A 6,354-nucleotide genomic window follows, 5' to 3' on the forward strand; every position below is an offset into this window, starting at 1 on the left:
ATTGCAGCTATGTCATTCTTCATTTCCTCTTGATTCTTACACATGTTGGTGAATTTCTCATTCAGACGTTTGAGCATCCTTATAACCATTATTCTGAATTCTTTCTCTGACAGATTGCTCTATTTCACTTAGTTCCTTTTCTGGTGATTCCTCCTTTTCTTTCCTTTGATGATTGTTTCTTTTTCTCCCCATTTTTGCTCTCCCTTTGTATTTGTTTCTGTGTAATGAGAGTTGCTGTCTATCTCTGGCCCTGGGCAGCCTGCTTGAGGTCTGATAGGTTGAAGCCCCTAGAGGTCCAATGATACAGGACTCCTTAGCCCGGAAGCTGGGTCTGCCTTGAGTCTCATGCCTTTACTATCTCTGCTCTGAGTTGTATTCCATTCCCCTACAGATCTGGTCCCTGAGTTGTCCACTGCAGATGCTCAGGTTCAGTGGGGCACATGCACAGTTCCTATGATATGTGACTCCCTGTGAGGGCCCAGAGCTCTCTGGCATGCACTTTAATGCGTGGCCCCAGCGCCCGGGGCATGGTGGCACCCTAGGTACCTCTGGCAGCACACTTGCAGTGCGGTCCTGTGCCTGGGTAGGATGCTGATCCAGGTGCCCCTGGCTCACACTGTCAGCACAGTCATGGGCCCTGTACAGGGCGCTGGGTGGCTCAGCTTGCACCAGTATCTCAGTCCTGGGGGCCTGGGCAGGGTACGCACTGGTAGCTCCTTTTTACTCCGGTAGCACGTTACTGGGGCCTGGGCAGGGCGGAGTGCAGGGACCCCTTGGTTTGCACTCACAGTGCGGGTTGCTGGAGCGCGGGGTCTGGAAGTCCCGGCAGGGAGGTGCGCCACTGGATGTCTCTCTGGTGGTCTCTACGGACATCTTGGAACCCAGTGCGAGGTTAGTGTGCCACTCACTACAAGGGCATGGCGGTCATCCCTCAGGAGTTATGGCTAGTCAGGGGCTCACTGCGTGGGTTCAAGGTGGTGGCCCAGGCCAGTCTGCGTGTTAGTGTGGCTGCGCTCCTGTCCTCCACTGCTGCCCCCTTCATGATGGCGTGGGCTCTGTGCCAGGTCGTGCATTTTTTTAAAAGCCAGATAGAGAAAAGGAAAGAGAAGAAAGTAATTCCACATACATATAAATAAGTACTTATGCATTTAGGAAGCACAGGTAAAGATAAAAACCAAAATATTTTTCTATAGCTGTTTCATACTTCAATGTTATTAGATTACTTCCTTTCCTAGTCCCTAATATCAACATTTTTAACATTTGATTGCAAATGATTCCCCCCCACCCTTAAATCGGACTAGCTTTAGAGCTGCTTAGGGTCCTAAAGTATTTAAGATGTGATTTTTCCCCCTCTCCCCTTTCTCTCTGGAGATACAGAGGTATTTAGGAATGAAGGTGATTGCCGTTTTCTTGTACTACAAGTTTTCCTAAGCTGTGGTCCAAATTTGAGTAAGTTATCAGGATTTATCATTGCCATTTGAAGTTATAATTAGCTTTCTATGTTGAGAAACAGACTGTATGCTTTTACTTTAAAATTTTTAAGTTTATTTTTGAAATAACTACTTACATTCCCATTGAATTCTAAAGATTTTCAAGGTGAAGAAGACATAAATTTGAGAGGTATATTTTAGAACCCTGGGTGTTGGGTCAACTTATCAGCAGAAATATCTGAATATTCTTGATTAGAAAGACCATTTTTCGTTCTTTGAGAAAGTGAAACCGAAATGTGGGGGGTTTTGAGTCCAAGTTAGTTCTCTCACAAAATCAGAGAATGAAGTCATGGTCAAAATGGTTAGCAGAACTATAGTTTGTTGAGAGAAGCCAGTCCTACAAAAGGTGTAGCTGGGGTTCCGGGAGCAGGCCATTGTCCAGAGCTTCCTTTCCATGTTACAGATGGGTGTTAGAGTCTATTAGTCCATGTGCAGAGTCCCACTTGGCCATGAGCCACATGGCCACAGGGGAGCTTGTCTCTTGCCATCTAGTTGGGGAGAAAAAGGGGGGGGGGAGTGAGTACTTTTTTAAAAATTATATGCTTGTTAGCTTCTGATTGGTCTTTTCAAAGAATTTTGCCTTAGCAACATCCTTGGGATTGGTTTGTACGCCTCACTATCTTGTGATTGGTTATCTGCATGCTACCTGTCTTAGTAATACCCATACATTTTAAATTTCATGACTCTTGCATGTGCCCTTCCTTCTCCACTAATTTGGGGTACCTTAGTAACTCCACCTAGCTGGGTTCCCCAGTTTAATTTCCTCCCCTGCCCCATAGTCCTGATTCCTGACTACCTAGCCTCCCTCTGTTGCCTCAAAAGGAAGGCCATCTGATTCCCCAATGACTGCCTCAGTTTATCTTTTAATACATGTATAATTTGAGTTTTACTTTACTGAGTTATTTTTATATTATATTAAAATATTTAAAAATCAAATAAACAACATGAGATAGAAGAGTTGGAATATTTCAAGTTTGGTTCCTATTTTGTAAAAGCAAGAAGCTGACAGAATTGACCAACTATTTTTACAGCACAATTAATGACAGATTTCATCAATTGCAATGTTTACATAAATCTAAATATTTCACATTAGAAAATGGTTTATGTGTTTTCTTGTCTTAAACAGGGGCAGGGATTTTTACCCACTAAAGAACACTTGGCACAGGACTGAAGTTGTCAAAGTGTGTGAATACAGCCTAATGCTTTACAGCACCCAAGAACATTTCTCCACTAATGGATCTCTTGGGCAGTCCCATTTAACGCAAATGTTTGTTAGAAGTGATAGGAAATGTAAAGAGCTCTGAACAGTACTTAATCCATTTATGCCTAAGGGTTCTCTAAAAACCCATACCCACCTACACACAGTTAGGTGTTGTTGTGTTTTGTTTGTGTGTGTGTGTGTGTGTGTGTGTGTGTGTGTGTGTGTGTGTTTGTTTGTTTTGTTTTATTTTATGTAGTTCCATAGCAAGCTAAGTAAAGTAGACCAAATAGCTAAATTCCTTTGGGCATAAAAAGGTATAACAAGGCTTGCATATGAAAGATACTCTCTATGCCAGAGCCCTTAGCTGTCTCTAAGAATTTGCTAGTCCTGGAAGGCGCTATCTGTCTGAGGCCAGCAAAACTTACAAAATACAGAAAGTTAAGTTAGAAAGCCTGGTCAGTCCATGCCTCACCAAACAATTTAATTCCTAGATATGTGTGTTAGATTTTTTATTATCAGTAATGTGAAACAGAAATAATCTGTCTTACTTTAATTGGACTGATGAGGGTCAAAGGAGTTTAACATTTGTGAAAAAGCTTTGACAAGTATAAATTCAGTATGTAAATATTTGTCCTTAGGAGTCATTACATCTAAGGTGCCCTTGAAGTTTCTTAAAGAAAGAAACTTTTGTTGTACAACTAATTTTCGCTTAACATAAACTTCTCATTGAGTAGGAAAACTTTTTTACCCATTAGTTTGTAAATAATTTATCTACTCCTTGTTTCCAAGAAAGGGCTTATAAAATGACCATGAGACAGAAAAAGCTTTCTATTTTATTCATCCAGGCCATAAGAACAGATACAGTTTGCAAGATATTTTATGGAGAGCATGTATGATTTATTTTTAACTTACTGTGTTCTTTTCTACATTAGGTATATTGGTAATTTTATATATATTGGTATTTTTTATTTTTAAAAATATATTTTTATTGATTTCAGAGAGGATGGGAGCGGTAGAGAGAGATGAAAACATCAATGATGAGAGAGAATCATTGACCGGCTGCCTCCTGCACACGCCCTATTGGGGATCGAGCCCACAACCCGGGTATGTGCCCTTGACTGGAATTGAACCTGGGACCTGTCAGTCCACAGGTTGATGCTCTATTCACTGAGCAAAACTGGCTGGGGTGGTATTTTATTTTAATACCTACATATAAAACATGTTTTGCTTTTTTTAATGAGCTTGATGAGTCAGAGTATTTTGGGTTTATTGCCTATTATATAAATGCATGCAGTTGATTGAATTGACCAACTTAATAGCAGAATTAATGACTGGTTTGATACATATTTCCATTATGTGATTTCTGCAATTACCAGGTTTGTGTACATACAAGTATTTCACAGCAGAGAATAAATTATGTGTTTGTTTGTTTTAAATAGGGACAAAAACTTTTACTCACTGGATATATGTATGTTGTACAGGGCTAAAATGTCTCTAATGTGTATTCATAGAGGTTAGTGTTATACATTAATTTCTATTTACTATTTTCCCTCTGCCTTATTGAATCTTATAATTCGTTAAGGTCCAAGTCTCCCCCACTCTTGGCCAAACCTACAAAACCACCTCAGTTCATGAGCATTGCTGTCCTTTGAACACTTACTATGGCCCATGATATGCTAGGATGAAAAGTATTAAGATGGGTAATTTTATGTGAGTTTCTGTGAGATTGGATTACCCTGACAAACAATGGGTGTGAAACTGAAATGTGGGTGTTTGAGTTCAAGTTGGTTGTCTCATGACATTGAAGAATGAAGTCATGGGCATAAATGATTAGTGGAACTGAAGTTTATTGAGAGAAGCCAATCCTGAAAAAGGTACAACTGGGATTCCAGGAGCAGACCAGTGTCAGAGCTTCCTTTTCCTTGTTACAGTCGGGAGTAGTTCAGTATCAGAGGTAATTAAAGTGTTATAGTCCATGTGTTGAGGCCCACATGGTCATAAGCCATGCGATGGGGAGTGCATCTCCTGCCGTTAACTCAAGAATCTAGCACAGGGAGGGTGGGAGAGAGAAAGTGCGAGCACTTTTTTTAGGTATGCTTGTTAATTCCTGATTGGTCCTTTCAAAGAATTTTGTCTTAGCAACATCCTTGGGATTGGTTTTTACCCCTTACTACCTGGTGATTGGTTATCAGCAAGCTGCCTGTCTTAGCAACATCCATACATTTTAACGTTTGTCTCCTGTGTGTGCTGTCCTTTCCTGCCCAGCTGGGTTGTCCCGGTAACTCTGTCCAGCTGGGTTTTCAGTGTCATTTCCCTTCCTGTGGTCCTGCCCCTATTTACCTAGCTTCCTTTTGTCTCAGGTGTGTGTTCAAAAGTCTTTTCACAGAAACTTACTGTTACTTCTGGAAAATACTCTGAATTTCAAGCAAGCAACTTACAAATGAAAACTTTAGATATAGATTATTTTTAAGTTTCCTTGGTGGATAATGTAAATACTTCATTTGTGGAAATTGATGATATGTAATTAAAAGTACTTAGTCTTAAAATAGACTTGTAGACTGAAGAAAGTAGCCATTCTATTAGGAACTATAATAATTGACCCTCAACCAGCCTTGCTTAAATGACTGTACAGCTAATTAAAATGAGAAACTGCAAACAGAATGCATTAAATAATTTTATTATAAATCACTACAGTATAAAATCAAGAAATTGAGCATTTATTCACTATAAAGATAGTTTCTAATTTTCACTAATCTTTAATAGAAATGAGAAACTGTGGTGAATAGCCTATCTCCCCAAACTGGCTATAAAGTTCTCAGAATGGCTTTTCTGTTGAAAATTACAACCATATACAAATAAAATGCAGTTACAATATAAATTTATATTATAGACTTATCCAATATTCTATGTATAAATACTGACAATAACAGTTACAAAGTACTCAAAGATTTTCATTAAAATTTTTAAAAAGATAAATAAGGTTCTTCTATTTAAATAGGTGGCAGAATGCTTTTATGTAAAATGCAGAAGCAGTATATTTAGTGATCCAGCTCAGAATAAAAGCCAGAGTTCTTAGAAAGCTTGTAAAGGGTTATTTTTTTGCTATTTTCCGATTCTCTATTCTTATTACCTACTGTGCTTCTAGCGCCCACTCATGGTATTCCTAAAATATACCTGTACATTCCTGCCTCAGGATATTTGTACTATTTTCTCAAGGTTCACTATCTCAACTCTGAGGCATTGGTCAAATGTCACTTCCTCAGTAAGACCTTCTGTGGACACCATTTAAAATCGCAACTCTCTTCTCCACCTTCCTGCCTTAATTTTTCCCATTGTACTTTCTACTATATTATGCAAATTCTTCACTTACAATTTTAATTTTTATATTTTATAAAAATTCTGTATTATGTGGAATCAGATGAGTCCCATAGAATTTTATTTTTGTTAATCCTCATTGGAGGACATATTTTTCTATTACTTTTCAGAGAGAGTGGAAAGAAGGGAGAGATGGGGAGTGGAAAGAAAGGAGGGAAAGGAGGGAGGGATGGGGAGAGAGATTCACGCCCCAACCAGGCTGTGAATCAAACCTACAATCCAGGTATGTGCCCTTTACCAGGAATGGAACCCATAACCCATGGGTGCTGGTGTGTGTGTGTGTGTGTG

The 6,354-nt window shown here is 39.4% G+C and overlaps 1 protein-coding gene across 1 annotated transcript in view; it reads left to right on the forward strand.

The window, feature by feature from the left end:
- LOC102255541 (ephrin type-A receptor 6) overlaps positions 1-6,354 on the forward strand; it is a 994,071-nt gene that overhangs the window by 180,342 nt on the left and 807,375 nt on the right. The gene's annotated exons all lie outside the window — the stretch shown is intronic.

Source organism: Myotis brandtii, unplaced genomic scaffold, assembly GCF_000412655.1.
Source record: "Myotis brandtii unplaced genomic scaffold, ASM41265v1 scaffold63, whole genome shotgun sequence".
NCBI lineage: Eukaryota > Metazoa > Chordata > Mammalia > Chiroptera > Vespertilionidae > Myotis > Myotis brandtii.